Consider the following 19,503-nt stretch of genomic DNA (forward strand, 5'->3'; position numbering starts at 1 on the left):
CACGAGCGGTGCACACTTGCGATCTGTGCTTGCTTTTCATTTGTTAAAAAAATGGACGTCTGAAGTCAATCAGCTGGTAGTTGTAGTTCTTCCATTGTGTGGAAATGTAAGTAAACAAGTTTTTAAAATACTATGTAATTTTATTTATTGGTTTTATTCATATATGCGTGGTTTCTTTCTTCTATAGTGAGAAGGTGTTTAAAAGAGAGAAAACAATTTCTTTTCCCGCGATCGTAAACCATGTTGCGGAATGTGTGAAAATTAATTTGAAAGAGCAAATTTCTTTCATATTTCTATAATTAATAACGTGCTGTGTTATATAAACTGCACGCCGAGTCATGTGTGTGTTGTTCACGGAAAACAAGAGTGGCACATACAGTCGATGTTTGATAATTTTAGTTTCGAAGCAACTTTTGTTGCATTCCTCACTTGTGTTGGCGCTGCAGTCGAAGTGCAGTTCGAAAGCTTTCCGCTTCCAGGCTTCAAGACCGCACTGCGAGTATGCTCTCGAAGTATGCTCGCTTCAAGTATGGTCTTGCAACTTTCGGATACAGCCTAAGTTCCTTCACCTTGCCCATTTCGAACACGCTGATAGATAGACGATAGGACTACAACAATACCTACGCCAGAATTCCGCTTGACGGGGAGCGCGCCTGCATGTTCAAACTTGTTACGAAATTGCAAACTGCACGAAATCGCCCGAATAACGGTGGCGCTGTATGCAAGGAAGATTGAAACTCTTGCCTGTACGAATAAAAATGTTGCATGAAACAGCGTGTTTTTATCTTTTCACACAAATTATATGCTCTGTTTATACACTTTGAACATACATTTTTATTGACATTTGTTGGTGAAACCTTCATTAATGTTTGGTTTGTGGTATGGAGCACTAAACTCTGTGCTGGACAAATTACTACGTTTATTGTTCTACACACACATATTTGAGTATGTAATGGGCACGGCAAGGAGAACCCCCTAAAAGTTTGATCATCCCCTGGGACACGCCGTACTACGGGGTTTTGCGGTTTATAGATCCGGCACTGCATATACGCGTAGTTATAACTTTTAGGCCAAGTTATGTCATAGCTATGATCAGTTAAAAATTTTTAAATATTTATAACACATTTCAAATATCTCTTTTTTTTTAAAAAAAAATGTGGCCAATTTCAAAGCAATTTTCCTCCGAGATGGGCTCATTTGCAGAGAGGATCGAGGCTGAAGCCCCACCCCCCTAAATTCCGGGGAAAATTATCGAACTAAGTGTTTTTGATTTCCTTTTTATGCATTCATTTTGCTTGGATTTTATATTTATATTTACTATTGTGGTATTTAATTTGAGATGGACCTAAGGGAAATCGGTTTGAGATTGACCTAAGGGAAATCGGTAGGGATGGAAAAGAGTATATAGAACTTGCTCAAGATAGGGAAAGATGGAAGGCCTATGTTGCTGCAGCCATGAATAATAACCTTGGCTGCAGCCATGAACCTTCGGGTTTAAGAAGGCTAGGGAGTTAGTTAGTTAGTGGTATTTAATTTGGACAAAAACCGCCAAATATAAAGCTGGAAGTCTAATAAATACTAATGATGGTGATATTCATGCAAGATTATTACAACTATATTATGATCAATATCTTGTTAATAATAAAGTGAACTAGTTTTCTGTTAGCTTGTTAAGGTATAATTTGTCTACAGTGAAGACAGAAAAATAAATGGAAGGCTTTCCTGGTAAGGATATACGTATAATAGGTTGCTTCATCCACTTTTGAACACTGAAGGAAATATACAAAGAGAAATCGATTTTGTCTGTGCGTGAAGTGACATTTTAAGTGTCGCTGTTTTACATTATTAATTCTTTTTCTTGACCAACTCAACATTAGTAAGCGAGTAGTTCATTGTTTAGATGTTTATTAGATGATGCAAGGCTCAACAGTGTTATATTATTAACTATAAAGTGGTAACTTATATGCAAGCAGTTAACATTTTAAATGATTGTGTGTTTAGCTTTGTGACGTATTTACAATACAAAACACTGTAAATATAAGTTGTGAATGGAATCTTGCTATGCTTATTGTCTGATTGAGTTTGTTTTTAAGTCCACTTTACGCACAGAGAGGCTAATCGGGACTGGTGAGATCCCAACCACTATGAGTCTCCACCGGGACTCCTTGATTAGAAAATATTGCTACACACCAAGCTCAATCGATACTGTACAGTGTGTAATTAGCGTGTTCTTTTCTAATTAGATAACGAGCTATGGAGAACTTACTTCCAAGAACGTATTTAGGGTAATCCAGGGGGTCCGGACCCCCGACAGACTTGCCAAGTAGTAAAAGTAAATAATCAAAATATAATTGTTTAGCATTTGTTATATACGATGGCTATTTCCGCTGAACTTATTGGAAGGCCAGGAATTTGACTCATACGACTTTGAAGGGTTCCAAAGATTTGTGCGCACTACTAATGATAATATCCATAAAATATTAATCAGGAACTTTACATTTCGTTAATTGGATCGAACTCCTTTTTTGTAATTAAATAAATATTCAATTCTTTTTCTATTTGACATTAAGTTCCTTGCCAGGGCAGTTGTTTTTATGCAAATCCTGCCGAATTTAACTACACGTAAGCTAGATAATGAATATACGTACGTGCTGTTATATCTATATTCTTTTACTATCTTTTACCTATTCATGTAACAATAACAATACAATATTAATTAATTTACATATTTAATTAATATTTTAATTTCATTAAATATAATAATAATTATTATTATTATTGTGGCACTTGGATGCCCCCGCCCCCCCGAAATGCATTTCTAGATACGTTTCGTGAACGGAGCAATAAAGATGCCTCGAGAAGGTTGGTTTTTTTGAATGCTTTTTTCTGTTCTACTTTATTACAGTAATTTGGAGGAATTTAACAAAGCTTTCGGTAATAAGTTCTTGCTCTGCTACAGAGAAATAATTAGCCTATATTATATACTCTTGAGTGGGACATGAAAATAAGACCCTCTGCACTTTTGCTCTAACATTAGCCAGTCACTCTGAAGAGTACTGAGATCCTATATAAATATACGCTATATATATGCGTTTAAAAATCCCGCAAATAAAAAAAATCAGTAAAGAAGGCATTTGCATGGCGTTAATCCGGATCAATAAATTGCCTGCCAACCGAAAATATAACGTACTGATCACTGTAAATTAAATGAGGATAATTACTTCTGTAGTGCGGCGCTTTCGATACAAAGTTGAAGCTACTTCCAAGCTGCAGTTGTCGCCATCCGATTTTTATGGAACTTACACAAGGAATTTGTTTCAAGGAATAACGTGACTTGAGGGTCAGCGTCAGTGAGTAAGGCGTCCACATTGAAAACCTTTTGTGTGTGTGTGTCCGCTGGGTCGGTCTCTGCTCCCTTTAAATGTCTCCGTGGAACAGGGGACAGTTGGTGGCATTAATCCTTTAAAACTCTTTACAATATTCTCCCAGCGTTCCAGCTAACTCAGAAGCGAGTTTTATGACCAAATAACACGTCTATGAGTATGCTCGAAAGATACTTCCATTAAGAACGTGGGTTGAGAGATTTTATGTTTTAAGTCCAATTTGTGCACAGATAAGTTCATCGGGACTTTACCTACAGTTTAAAGTTGGACCCGAACAACTGTACGATGTGCCTCCATCTGGTATCGAACCCGTGGCCCCTTGATTATAAGGCCGCGGCGTTACCACTAGGCCATCAGAGGGCTCGGTTGAGGGATTTGCCCACTTCTTTAACACAATAAGTAATGAGGCAAGAAGCTTTCAGTATGGAAACCGTCAAACAGCAAATGTCGATGATCCCCCACTCACTCGAGCTTTCAGAAAAGGGGGGGAACCCCCGGAAGATGCCCGCATATATTCGAGGGTATGCGCTTATGTTCTGGTTTCTAAAAAGTCCAGAACGTCTTTTCCACGGAATATCGGTTCCCCCGTTTTCATTTCCTCGTGACTTTATTTGGTTCAAAGAAATATAGATACATTCCTGCTGCAATGCAAGTTACAATCTAATCCGCAGGATCTGGTACCGGAGTTGTTCGGGAATCCAGAACAAACTCGGTTTACAAAGTTTGATAATATGATACTTGTTTTGTGTCGTTTTCTTAGGTATGTAGTGTGTGTTTGAGTGTGCCTATTTGACCGAGATAGTGTTAGGAGTTGAGTGGGTAAATGTGACATTGTGTGGACGTGTTCTCATGTTGTATTGTTGTTTGGTGAGTTTTTTTGTGTGTAGTTTTTTTTTGTGTAAGTGTGTGAAGGGAGAGTGAAGATTATTTGATTAAAGGTAATGAAGACATGGAGAGGGTTAAGAGTTTGGACTTTGGCTTAAGTTTGAAGTGTGATAGTATGTGTCAGATATAAGGGGGATATATGTTGTGTGAGTGTCTTGAGATAGGGGGAATGGTATGTTGAGAGAGCGTCATTATTGACTATTCTGGAATATCTAAGAACCCCCCCCCCCCGCCCCACCATTCGGCTAAATTTAACCGATCACCAAACCCTAGGCAGGGGTCCCGGGTTCGAATCCTGGCCTGAGCATGGATGTTTGTGAGTGTCCCTTCATCAATTTCGTCATATCATCACTCATTCCCATCTTCGCAAATTAGCCAAAAGTGGCACAAGAAGCGAAGTAAAATAAAGCAAATCAATCAATCAATCAAAACCAAACCCTAGATATCTTCGATGAACATAGAGGTTAGGTCGTTGTCGACTAAACGCATTACAGAGCCAGGTAAAACATAGACCTATTTTTGTTACATCCATGGGCTTCGTGAGCGAGTGGGAAAATGACATCATGCATTTCATATAAGGTAAACATAAATTTCTTTTTTATGATCCATAACAGAAAATTAAGTTAATCAGTATTCCAGTAGATCCAGTAATCAAAGTAACAAATGAGTTGTATCTAAAAATTGAATGTAAGATACAGAAAGAAGTCTGAACTTTCCGTTTTCATATCCTACCACCATAATTGGTTCCATGATAATTTTATGTGAGAGGTTGTTTAAAATTTCTCGTAATACTCAAAGACGATTCTTGTACTAGGTGCGTGAAAATTAATAAAAAAAATAAAATAACTATGCATTTCTGTATATTAACTGCTTCAAACGTTAAGAAAAAAGAGAATAATAGATTGATTGGGTTTATTTTACTTCGCTTTTCTGCCACTTTTGGATAATCACGATGATACAATTGATGAAGGGACACTCACAAAGAACATTCATGCCCAGGCCGGGATTCGAACACAGGACCCTTGGCGTTTGTAGGGCGCGGTGCTAATCACTCCGTCACAGAGGTCGGCAAAAGAGAGAATAAAGACAAACAGTTGTGCTACATCTGGTGCTCATCTAATGAATCGAGTGAAAGTCTATTCCCAAGGGTATAATAACAACAAAAAATTAGTATTTTATTATTAATTTAAAATAATAATAATTGTTATTTCCATTATTAGTTCTGTCAACGGCCTGAATAGGGGTTTATCCAGAATAAATTTGTGTTTAGAGACGTGTAAAAGTAAATTTAGAATTGCAACGACCATAAATTGAGCCTTTGTGAAAAATGTTGGGCGTGTGAATAAATTGCTGGTTCCATCATCTACTTCATCGATTTAATTCATCCTCATCGACTAATCAACTAAACGCAAAATAATCAGAACAGCAAGATGGTGTAGTAGAAAGAGAAGAGATTTTCATATCAGATTCGAACAATTGTGAGAAACGCCCATCCTGGTGGGATCTGTGAGAAAAGGGAGCGCAGAAGGCAATGATCTCGGTTTTGCATGAACCGTGGGCCAACTGGAAGGATGTTCGATCCATTACCTGTACGGTAGTTCCACCTACCGGAGAGTTTTGGAAATAGAACCAACATTCAGTACTTTCCTTCCCAGCATTCCCTGTGTCAGTTGTGGGTCCGTGGTGGTGGCTCGCAGCGAAGCCAGAACTGTGTCGGAAGGGTAACCGCCAAGTGGGCGGTAGTATTAGGATAAGTAGACTGACCGTGTGATAAATGTGGGTGTGTTGTGTGTGAACGAAAGCGGAAGGATGTGTCTACCGGGATCTACGTTGTCTTAACTCACGGCTCAAATCAAGGTAAGATCTGCGGCGTGCGAATCTTTCGTGATAGCTTCATGCCGTTCAGTCATGGTTTTTGCCTTCGCGGTGCTTCGCCGGTGTGTATGAAGTGGGCAGGTTCAATGAAAGCGAAAATTACACGTATCGAGTTACAGTTGCGAGTTATTGGCCAGATGAGCATCTCAGGAGCTTGCATCAGCATATCGCAGACTTGTTTTGATGCACATCTGCGGTAGAACGAGTGGAAAGCACAGTGAATCGTTTGAAAGAAAATACCGGTACGGCTTGGAAAGAACTGTCTGAATCGGCGTGAAAAAAAAATAGCAAAATATCCCTGAGGGCAGGGAGGTTATTTTCGCCACGGCTCATGATGAATTGGTAAATAAAGGATTTCTCGAATGGGAATTCTTTGAATTTGCTTGTGGTATTGGGAAATTGGGATCGTGCGTTTATTCAACTGAGCATTTCGTAGGACTGAGTGACGGTGATTAGCTCGTGCTAAGAGACAGGATTATCGAACACTGCTTACGGGCTGTGATGATGGAAGCGTCAGGCGCGTGTGTACATTACCGATCATAAATAAATAAACTGAATGGGAAAATTGTTTGTACTACTTTACACCTTGAAGTGAAATCGGTTTTGTTGAAAAAATCTGCATTGTTAGCGACGCATTTGCCGGGTCAGACAAAACTACGCATACGCGTTGCCACTCCCACCTCAATATCATTGTAGTAAGCAACAGAATTTAAGATTACTAGTGTAGTATAGGGGTAACACCTCTGACTCGGTTATTTTGTGCTGGAACCTGTGACCGAGTTGTTAGCACATCGCGCTGCGACGCAAAGGGTCCCGGGTTCGAATCCCGCTCGGGCTTGGTTGTTTGTGAATGTTCATTCATCAATTTCATCACTCATTCCCATCTTCGCAAATTAGTCAAGAGGCACAAAACGCGAAGTAAAATAAACTAAATCAGTCAATCGTTAAACGTTCCTACTTACCTATTCTGCATTGCGGAACATTGTAGAAGGTGTGAATAGGCTTTTCTCAAGATATTTACCACAAATTTTCACATTTCGAGTACTTCTTTGAGTTGCGTAACATACAATATGGCACGTACAGATTGACTACCGTAACATTTCCAACATACTTTACCAAAAAATACCTACATTGCTCAACGAACCATTCACACATAGCCCCAAAAACCATTGACACATAGCCGCACAAACCATTTCCGGTAAGGTTAGGTTAGGCAAGCATAGTTAAAATTTAGTTCGTAAAACTATACGTAGTCCCAAAAACCATTGATACATAGCCCCACAAACCATTTCCGGTAAGGTTAGCATATTTTCATACAAAAACATAACATTTCTCGCACAAAAACAGTTTTAGGTAAGACAAAACACCTTCACGAACTTCCACAATGATACAGAATGTGATTTCCGTAAGTAGTTTCTTCTGTAAAATTGAAGAAATCCGTTACCCCTATACTACACTGTTACAAGGATGCCCCAATCGTGTTTCATATTGAAATATTCTTAACTCCTCGTCAGTCTGAATTAGGCAACGATAAATTGCATGTCTGCTTCTTCTAGACATTAAGCTTAATATATTCTCGAAGTACAATTTTGTTTCACGGGTGCTTATGACTGCTGTTATCATAAACATTATAGATATTCAGTACTTTAAGTGGGAAATGTTAGGTTGGGTAATGTTTGTTGGGGATAGGTAGGAAGACCTTAGTGGCAATCAGTCGTTGAGAGGGGTTGCCTTATTGAGTTTAATAATAATAATAGGTGAAGTCTACTGTTCCTCTACCGGGCATCGAACCCAGAACCCCTTGTTTATAAGACGACAGTGTTATGACTACGCCGTCGGATAAGCCGGGCACAGTCAGTCGTATTTACCTAGCTGGGGGCTCCTCACCCCATTGCTTCACATTCTAAAAAAAAAAAAAAAAAGTACATCGGACGTCTGAAAATTATAGCGATTGAATTGACAAATCAATGACAAGCTAAGAAATGGTAATACTGGACCAAAAAGGGGGGGGGGGGTATAACCCTTCGACATGCCAATGTTATGGGGGATCGTTTCATAAGGGGACCTCCACTTCAATTCCAGTGATTTGGATCCCACTTTAAACTTTAGGTACACCCCAATTATAGTTTCCACATTAATTGAACTCATAATTTGTCAAAATTGAAGTTTCTGGGCACACCAATGAATTAGCCACCTGTATGCATACTGAACTTTTAACAGTATCTGCCTATCAGTCTGAAGGATAACATGGGCGTAACTTGGGACTTACTTTTTTTGGGGGGTGGGGGCAGGACAGAACATTTTCCATACCATTAAAAATAACGCCCACCACAATTTGCAAAATTATAAAAATTTTAAAGTTATATTAATATACAATTAAACTTTTAAAAGCATTAATTATTTATTGGAAAAGTAACAAGCCGTATAGAAATTTCAAACAAACAGCACACTTGTGTTGTTTAAACTAAGAGCATTCTTCTTTCTGGTTTCAAATATTAGTTCTTGGGGACTTATTTTAACGTGGCCTAACCAGACTGGAAATACTTGTTTCAAATGTTAGAAATTTTTAATATTGAAAGAGTTAGGATCGAACTGTTTCAATAGTGTGCATTCGCTGATGCCAGAATTATGTAATATAAAGCAAATTGTCTGCATTTAATTTTTCAATTTAATATTTTAGATATTTAAAGTTATATCTGGTTATTCATGTGGGAATTTTCACATACTATTGTTGTCACTATTCTTAAAACTGTAATCAAGGGGTCTCAAGTTCGATACCTGGTGGAGGCCCATAGTGATTCAGATCCCACTTTAAACTATAGTTCCAGTCCCGATTAGCCTATCTGTATATACAAGGGACTTAAAACAGCAACTCAACAAGATAATTTATGTTTGAAACTTTTGAGATTCATCGACTTTTCGCCATCCACTGCACATCGCAGCACTTGAGTTGGAAAGAACTATGGATTTTTATAAAGATTTTTACGCTCGTACATGTCCATGTTCCATGTCATTACCGGTGGCCTTGAACAGCAGGAGTCCCTCCATACCGTAAGGACCACACAGTATTTCCAAAACCCTGAAAACCTGTACAATACCTACTTTATAAATTGGACATTTAACCAATGTAGTTCTCTTTTCTACATTTCGGAGTCTTTTTCTGTCAGAGAGGGCGGTAGTTCACTCTTTGTATTTCTGGCATTTTTTAAAGAAAAGGAAGCAGAGCTCAATTATTTATCCAATATAATGTCCAAAGTGCACGTGGGGGGGGGGGGGTATTCTGAATTATTTAATTATCATCACTATCTTGTCCCTGTATCCCCATTAAAGCTAATATTCTCAAGAAAACTGGTCTTGTGTTTTGGCCAGAATTTTATGCCTTTGAAAACTCTGTCATGATGTGCAAAGTATGCGGTACTGTGTGAGATTGTTGGCATAATTTATTTTTATCATGCACAATATAGTTCAACTGTTGTTTTTTTTTGTGTGTAAAACACGTTGTGGCAGCCTGTGAAATAATTTATTTTACAATTTGTTTGCAGCAACTTTGGCACTGATGTTGAGCTGTTAATAGCTCTAGTGCATAATGGTTCTGTTATTTGAGAAGAAAACTTTAAATAAGCCCAGCAACTGGTTATCAATTTCTCGTCTGTAAATGATCTCTATTCTAAAAATACAAGTGATAGAATTACAGTAGTTTTTCGCTATCTATGTTGAGAAATGATATTACACAATCACACAAGAAATGTGTGCTTTAGATTGGAATTACTTCAATATTTGGAATCATGGGAGATGTGGCATGCCCCAAGAGTATCCGTGTGGTCATAAAGCGAATATGGACCTTATTACAATTTCTAAGGTGTTTTTTCTTTCTTTCAATTTTAATGCATATTTTGATCTTGATGGTGCATATAAATCTGCCCCACCATATAGCTACCACATATAGCACACAAGTATGAGTGAAGCTTCTGGTTCTAATGAAGTTTCAGGTTCCTTCTCGAAGAGTTCATGATCCATTTATGATTTTTGACCTACATATGTTTGTAAGTATATAAACAGCAAGAGGGTGAAGTATTTAATGTCCAGTAGTGTTGAGTATACAGTGTATTCGTCCTGAGCCTTCGAGGGCAAAAGAGAATGATCACAGCATCCTGAACTCGTGGAGGTTGTCAAGAATGTTTTGAACAATTCATTTCAAATTTGGAAAATATTCTCTTAAATGATGTTCCTCACACATATATACAAAAAAAGGTCTGGGTTGAAACTCATGATTAGTGTTCTTATTTTCGCACATTCATGACAACACATTGAGATCTGAAGTATCATCTGTCTCGACATTTTATGGGTGGCAAATATCTCTCTTTCATTGAACACCTGAAAATTTGAGAGGGGGGGGGGGTTGCTATCTCCAAGTTACACCTATGGAGGATAACATTGTTGCCTTATAATGAACGCCCTGGTGGAGGCATATTGCAGGGTGATTTGGTTACCACTTTAAACTGCAGGTCCAAACTTGATTCACCTATCTGATCATAATTGCATCCAAATCAACAGTGATTATTTCAAATGCTGGAAACTTGATCCACATCATGGATTTTAACGAAGCAGCGTGGTGCCTGTTGCTAAAACTTAAATTATGAGATATTAATTATGGAATCTAGGGACGCAGAGCTTACTGTAAGTGGTATGATGTATATTTTATCGAAAAAACACCAGTGATATATTTTATCAAAAAAACACCAGTGATATATTTATTTAGTATCAAATGTATTAGCTAATAGATTATTATTATCAGTATCATTGAGAATACTTTACCTCTATAGAAGCACAAATTAAATTACGATGGTTTCCAGCTGTGATGGAGCACAGTTGTCCATGGTCCCTCCGCAAGTAATGTGTTGGGGACCCCTCAGTGGAAGGAGGGTGTGGAGAATACTATAGCGTGTATGCCATTGATGTCAGAGGTGGACCACACAGTTGTACAAGAAATTAACTTTTACTGCAGATACACTGCCTTCCCATTATTTTTGTTATAGACTTATATACCTAGCGGAGTACTAGCTTCTGGAAATAAGTCAGGATGATATGATTAACTGGAAGAGGAGTTTCTTTAGCTTCATGTGGCCAGATATTTAGTTCATGATCCTTTGTATTTTTTGCTTCGTGCAAAATTGGGGAATTTTTAAAGGATAGTAAACACTCCTCTCTTGAACTGTAAGGTGGCTGCGGCTTCAGTTCCAAAAGCTGTCTCCTGGCTGCAACAGACCAAGCAGAATAGTTACTCCCCTTCGTCTTCTAATACAAAAGTAACCAAATATTCAAGCAAACTTGCCATTTCAGTTTTGGGGTTGAACTGGACCTTTAGATTGTTGATGTTGAAGCAGAATCACAAGATAAATTGGAATCTACTAGAAAGGAATAGCATGAGTCAGTCTTGAAAGACACTATTTCCTGAAAATGTGTCATTCAATGAAAAGCTGATTAAAAGGACTTGACCCCCAAAATATAGTTACCACATGGACATGGAGTTTATTTTTCATGTTTAGTGGACTTCGATATTATTAATGACAATTTTAACAATGCCATTTCTTTCTGATATACCACAAAACATTTATTTCTTATACTTTTTCGTGAATCAATAACCTGTTTTCTTTTTAATAGATCATCAGTGCTCTAAGTGTGGGGAATGCAGGGTGATGCTATTGCCCAGTCCAGAAAATATCCATAAAGCATCCCCCCAGCTAAGATAATTTTAATTTGTATAAGCATCTTCTCTCTTATACCCCAAACTTGACCAAGCATACTCCCAGCTAGGTATTTCTACTTCAAACACTGTGGATCATAATAAAATCGTAAGCCACTGGTTAAGAGGATTGTTTCGATAGAAATGTCCACAAAATGAATTTCACAAAATCACCTAAAATAATGTATCCTGTGCTACAGAAGCTTATGTTACATTTCTTGGATCTGAAGTGACGCATGCGTCAATTGTGGGACAAGAATTATTACTTTCTTTCACTTCAGATCCAAGAAATGTAATATAAGCTTAGTTGAGTGCTCTCGTGTAAACTAAATACTTCTCCTATATGAAGAAATTAGAATGTAGAAATGCTCATGAATGTCGTCGCAGAGCAAGCTGTCCTTTTTCCCACAATTGACGCATGCGTTCAAGAGATGCCTCTGATTCAGACCTACATGTCAAGTTGGTTGGGACTCTCTGGCTGAGCTAGTGCATTCCGGATTATCATCTCAGACATCGACTTAAGATATGTCACTGGGAACCCACGACCATCTCCCACATATTAATAAATAATAATAATGAATACAATACAGCAAATCTGATGATACTCACCTCAAGAGATCTGTTGAATTTCTGGGATTATACAAAATTTCAGGAGCAAAGATAGAACATTCTGGGCCCTCTCTATACCTCAGGGCTCCCCCGGATTGCAGGGGTTGCAGCAGCATCTGATACTCGTTTCCAGTAAGGACACACTTTAAGTATGTTTGTTTTTCATTTGTTATGCTGACCGTGGCCATGTTTTTCATGTGTATGTAGCTGCTTTTTACCCAAGATTAATTTTTATATCACACGAGGTTTTCAAACTTTTAGCAGTAGTGACTCCCCTCCGCTGCCAAAATCTGCATGTGCCTCCCCACATAATAATATACAAATACAGGTGAAATATCAATGCAAAATCTCTTCATGTGTTTATTTACTATTGGTACACATACACGTAATTAAAATACATTGTGTGTACAATTTTTAAATGTTTACTAGCTGGTGTAAATTCATTCAGCGATACGATATTTACAAGATAAAAAAGATAAATACAAATAGGAAGACAAACTGGATAATGTATGTTAAAAACAGGTATACAGCAATGTTTGGATTTCCTCATTTAACTGTAGTCCTGTTTCTTCTAACAACATGCTCAATGTAAAAAAGCAATCACCAACACTTTCACCTTAAATCTTCCTTTTACAAAGCTGATAGTTGCAGGATTCCCTTGTATCTTGTAGACATACATTCAGAATATTTAGTTTGTGTACTAAAATAACTTCTGGACAAAGGCACTATTATGGCATTTTCAGCATTGCATGGTTCTATTCTACAAGTACAGTTCCTGTCTCAGTTCAAAATTGCGGGAGATGATATTACCTATAGACAACCAACGGGAGTTGCAGTAATATGGGAGAAGAAATTTATAATTTTATTAACACATTTTAAATTTTCATTTTTTTTTATTTATTATTATTATTTTTTTGAAGTTCTTGCGTCTACCCTGTGAATGTTCAGCGCCTCACTGGAGGCACAGTTTGAACACCACCTATATAGTTTTTTTTCCATTGCTCGAGCATCACAGTTGATCCATTTTATGATAATTATCTTAAGGTGGTGATTAAACACAAGGCTTTGTGTTATGTACCTGCTTCCTAGGTGAATGTATCCCTACCTAGTATGCCCAGAGCTTGCTATTGGGACTTGTGAATGTTTATATTTATTAAATTTGCAGGGATGGAATAGCATACACCACTAGCGAAGCATAGTCTTAAGAATGACGCACGCGATGTTTCATGTAGTACAATGACATGCCGAAAGGGGGGGGGGGGAGTATTCAAGGTTTATAGCCTCATTGGCCCGGCGGCTGGATTTGTCAAAATATCATAATGAAGTGGCGGCACTAAAAATAAACCATATGATCTGCAAAGGTCACATTTACTTTCAAAATTCTAGGTAACGTTATTCATATGGTAGTAAACATCTTACATATGCGAACTTTCCGCATACGACTGAATGGAATTTATTTATTAGTACCTTTATTTGTTCATTTTTTTCAATGTGGGCAAACGGTGACCAAACGATGCCTCACTTTCATTGTGTCCCCGGAATGCTAACTCTTGAGTACCAAGAAAGGTTGTTGCACTTACAAGACGCTTTAAAATATCGCGATTTTGACGAACAACTTTGTTATGCCCCTCTATCGTCACTACTGTGGTGATCCAGAGCAAATCCACACGAGATTGTCCGAATTCTTTCAGAGTTAAACATGCTCTTATGTGAGATTCTGCCTACAGTTTAAAGTGGGGTCCAAACCACTACGTGCCTCCACCGGGTATCGAACCCGGTAACCCTTGATTACAAAGCGACGACGTTACCACTGCGTCATCGGGGAGGTGCTTATTAAGTTTTAATATTGTGACACCAGTGGTGTTCCCAGGATTTTTTTAGTAGTCAGTCCTCATTTTGTCATATTTTCCTGCCTTTGACATTCCTTTTCTTAGGAATATTGGGTCAAAGGTGGGGGGGGGGGGGGGGGGTTGTGTCTCCCACGAACCCCCTTCCCCCTGGCACACCACTGTATGCCACTTTATTACTTAAATGTTATTATTATACTCTTTCTGCTGTAATGATTCTGATTCAACCGCATAATTTCTATCACCAAACTGATATATGTTTCCTTCCTGAGGGATAAAATTAAGGAAATGGGTTGTTATCACTTTCTTTCAGAGATTTTCAAAGTGATATTGTGTGGATGCTTGCATTTGCAGTTGTGGAAAGAGCGTGGGAGAAAGTGAGTGTTTGTTGCTTTGTGGTGTGAATTTATCGAAATGAACGCGTATTTAGGAACTGTTGATACTGTGAAGTGTGGTGTATTATTGAGCGATTGAAAATTGCTTCGTTTAGCTCTAGAGAGATAAGTGTGAAAATGAAAATCGTGGAAGGGGGACGACCAACACCAGATTTACCGGACAAGTTAGCCAAGGGGCTCTGTGCGACATTTCCGAAGTAATTTGTACGAAAAGTTTATTTCTAGCAGGTTGTATTGCTGGCCATGCATATTGTCCACGAAGTCCACGTAGGTCCAGTCCCGATTAGCGTTATAATGCTTAAAGTGGACTTACAACACGAATTCAACAACAATAATGAAACTTAAAACATGTTCTTGTGTCCATAATGTGCACAATCTATACGATTTACTTCTGTGCTGTGTACAAATATCAGTAGATAGTTATTTTTTCAGATAGCTTTATTTTTACCCTAAGTTTTATTCAAAAGCCGTCAATTTTTTTTAATGTAGTTGTAAAATTTGTGAAACAGCTCACTTGAATTACTGTGTAAATAATTTGGCAGTTGCAAATCTGGTAGCCGTCAACACTTCTGACGTAATTTGAGCTGGACCGACCAAGACGCAGGGTGCAGACCATGGTCCGTCGAATCTTCCCTCCCTCCCTGGGGAAACTCTTCACGGGGGGTGCAGATATTCCACTTCCTGGAAACACAAACGCTCGCCCTTTGCTATCTTGCCCCAACTCCCAATGTCAATTTTTTACGCGTTTTACAATTTGCGAAATTAAAATAATTTGTAATATAAAATAATATATATGGAATTTAGAACAATGATAATAACTTCTTTTAGTTATTTCATGACTAAGAATTATTATTACCTAGGTATATTTGCGATCTTGTTTACGTATTCATGAAGACACATATTCGTTACTAGTTTTTGCTTGCAATATATCCTTCTGCTGTCGGTTGAGCTCGGCTATTTTCGGGAATCGCGCAAGCTCAGGAAGCAGAGCTTTTTGCTGAAGCGTTGTGAACGGTTTCCACCCGAAATTCACGCTTAGCCATGCGACTCCTTCGGGTGCATTATTTTCCCTTAGAGCGGCCGCAAGCATTGAAGCAGGTGCTTGCTACAGACCTGCTGCGGGAGTTTGCGACCGTAATTTTTCGCGAAATCGTGTGCGATGCAAACTAAATAAGGCTTAAATTATATTCGAATAATGCAAGCACTGCTTGCATTGCTTGTACTATATCTTCGCCTCTGGCATACACATCAGAGCTTCAGTATATTAGTTTTTCAGTATTTTCAAAGTACAAACACGTTCTACAGGGTTATAAGATTAAAGATATTTCCATATACTATGGAAATTCGAGACCAAATTAAGAAAACCATAAATCTTCATATTTAGTTGGAAGCCTTGTTTGCATGAATCAAAATGACCATGTTGGATCGTTTGAGCTTCAGAATTTATGGAAAATAAGGCATTTAATTTGAATGTGGATGCAAATGATAATGGTTCTTCAATTACTATCATATGAATTTTCTTTTGTAAACAGCAGACTTCTTACTGTGTGGTATTGTGAGTGTCCCTTCATCAATTTAATCATATCGTCACTCATCATCATCCTCGCGATTGGTCGAAAGTGACAGAAAAGCAGATCTAAATAACATCAAATCAAAGAACAGTGAATTGCTTGAAACAAAGAGCCGTAGGTCGGAAATGTCGAATGTCATTTCAATAGCCGTCATGCTGCATTTCCGCATTCATTTTAAGTGGACAGTTGTAAACTTCGTCTATTCAATTCTTTCGAGGTTGCATACATACCAACTGCTTAGTGGACAATATAAAGGAAGAATTGAAGCCCACAATACGGAAATGAATGGCTGGTATTTATAAAACTTTCCTTGTGAATCTATATGGTTTGTTTGCGTTGCATCACTGTATAATCAACGTTGGTTATATCCTGCATTTTGTTAGTGCATGCATATTGTTTTTTAAGTGCAGTGTGATTTACGAACTATTCTACTGCCACGTTTTGCTAGACACCTGAGAAATACCAACTTCCTGTTTTAACAATAAAATAAATTCATTTCTAACGGTGTGGCGTGATTTTCGTCATATATACCATTTCAGAAGCTGTCATGCTACCTTTCCGCATTAATTTTAGGGGAATGATTTTACATCTTCCTATTGGTCTCATTTTATTTGCCTTAGTCCGCTTTGTTGTTTCAATTGTGTCTTACGAAACGAAATAATACTTCAACCTATTTTGACCTCCAGTTTCTTTTGGGGCCGTGTGGCTCTTTCGAAAATCAGATACAAAGATTGAAATTGCCATATCGGTGACCGGCTCTTTAAGATCCCGCCACCCACGGGTTGGTGTCCTGCATGAGCAGTTCGTTAATTCCATCCAGTCATCGTCGCAATAAACCCAAAGAGGTATCGCCACGACCTTGGCCATACGTTTCAACATTCGTAAAGTACCAATGTACCCACAGGAAAGGGCTGGTTATAGTGGTTAGTTACCTCGCAATACTCACATGTTCGAGTCATAGCTGTGTATATATAGGAAGCGAATTTGTATTTGAGAAGGACTTTTGTATTACGTGCGTAACTGCGTACGGTAGCTCCATCAAGGAAATGCCATGCAGTACTTGTCTTGTCATCGTCTTGAGGAAGACATGGTTCTTCGCTGTGCACTTGACTACGTGAGGACTAGGAGGTAATAGACATTTCATCTCGCGGAACAAGCGGCAATTCTGAGCAGTTGTGGGTGGAGTTGGCAGGTGGAATAAACTAGGGACGCGGAAGTAAGAAGGAAAACTGCAACTAAATGGTATTAAACTTTTGCGTGACCCACGGTGGAGGTGCATAATGGTTCGGATCCCACTTTAAACAGCAGGTCCAGTCCAAATTAGCTTATTTGTGCATGAAAGTGGACTTAGAAAAGCAAAAAACAATTGTAACTCGTATCACAGACCTCTGGTTGTACAGGGTCAACGACGTTTGTAATAAGGTGTGTTTTATACAGCGTATATTGATACATGAGTAGATTGAATTGTATCTTGTGCAAATATGCTATATAAAGAAACAAACTGCCACAGTACTTGTTGAGGTCGGTGTACTATGTAGACAACTCCAGAGCCGCTTTATGCAGATCGGCCACTCCGGGAATCGAACTTGGATTTTCCACGTGGTGTGTACTTGTTGAACTCTTGTTTTTATTGGTTAATTCAGGCTCGCAGCTCGACGGTTACAGCCAGAGTTTCAGAATGGTGTATTGAAATTATCTGCGCGCATTCCTATATAATGGTAATAAAAAATCTAGGTTATCGAATAAACTGTTGATACATAGAGGACTGTATTTGTACAGTAACACTAATAAGAGTTGTATTTGTACAGTAATACTAATAAGAGTGTGGCCGAGGCCTCCCCGATGACGTAGTGGTAACGTCGTCGCCTTGTAATCAAGGGTTCGATACCCGGTGGGGGCACATGGCACAATGGTTCGGACCCCACTTTAAACTATAGGTCCAGTCCCGATGTGCATAAGTGGACTTAAAACAACAATTGAAGAGTGTGACAGAGCGTGTGAGTGGTCGACGCACTTATACGCCACCGAAGGATCTTACCTTGGCATGGACTTCCCTGTGCGAGCCTTCCTTCATCATTTTTATCTAATTATTCCCATCGCCACACATACAAGTATCCTAAAGTGGGAGAAAAGCGACGTAAAATCTGAAAAATAGTAATTGCAAAATAATGAGTCCGGACATGGATACGTGGCCTGATCTTACATCGTTGTACTACACGACTGTTTGCATAGAAAGCAGAGTTCTCTCCAGGGTCGCTATTAGGGGGGTGTGACACGTGCCACAGCAGAGGGCATCACACTTCCTATATGTTTCTACAGTCATTTCATTTAATGGTGGCTCTCGGCCGCCAACTTAAAAAACCGGCGGCTGCCTTGATTAACTTTTAAATGAACATCTGATGGATTTTGTTAACATAATTGGCGTTACAATTTGGGGCCAGGAGGCAAAGGGAGAAAGACAACAATGTTGTGACCACGACATTTGCATTGATTTGTATTACATTTGATCGAATTCGACCAACGTATTGTGATGGACGGAACGCACAATCTTCCGATGTCGCAGGTGTTCGAATTTCTGGTGTTATTTTCACGCTTCTAACTAGACTATATTTTCAGAAACAAATAAAACCCACTACAAATTTAGGACATATAACATTCGTAACATAGAGAGATTTTAAGTTTAATTAATCTGGGTATCCTTCACTTTTCAAGATCGCAATGGAAACGCACTGTTAAAATATGACATGTTAACGTCAGGTCCTAAACTTTTGAGTTTCACTTATAAGAAAAGTGCCATTCTAACTGTGCAAGTGCTTCCAATTTCTGATGTAATGTAACTACCTAGGTATAGTGGCATGTGCAGGAACGTTCTTATTGGGGAGTACTGCTGTAACAGCGTTATATTTTCCGAGCTACTTTTCATGTATCAAGCGATATTTATTTTTTTTAAAAAAAGGAGAGCTGAACCAAAGAAGGATATACCTCTAACAGACTCTCCATAGGGACGCTAAGTCCGTTTAGGTGAGCAGAAGGAAATCAGGATACTATGTACTATTGGATAACAGTCACTTTTCTTATTGCCTCGACATACGTAATTACTGTTCCTTCTATGCGACATACAGTTTGTTTGAAATGCTGCGACAAGTACGGTAAACATTTTTGGGAGACAGCCAACAGTTAACGTTCCTAGCTTTG

The 19,503-nt window shown here is 38.6% G+C and overlaps 1 protein-coding gene across 1 annotated transcript in view; it reads left to right on the plus strand.

The window, feature by feature from the left end:
- The first annotated feature begins 5,946 nt into the window (after positions 1–5,946).
- Positions 5,947–19,503, plus strand: part of egh (beta-1,4-mannosyltransferase egh) — an 88,711-nt gene continuing 75,154 nt past the window's right edge. The window contains exon 1 of the mRNA XM_083143900.1: positions 5,947–6,125. The gene's annotated coding sequence lies outside the window, so the exon portion shown is untranslated. The remainder of the gene's footprint in view (positions 6,126–19,503) is intronic.

Source organism: Lepisma saccharinum, chromosome 1 (genome assembly GCF_977018435.1).
Source record: "Lepisma saccharinum chromosome 1, izLepSacc3.1, whole genome shotgun sequence".
Taxonomy (NCBI): Eukaryota; Metazoa; Arthropoda; class Insecta; order Zygentoma; family Lepismatidae; genus Lepisma; species Lepisma saccharinum.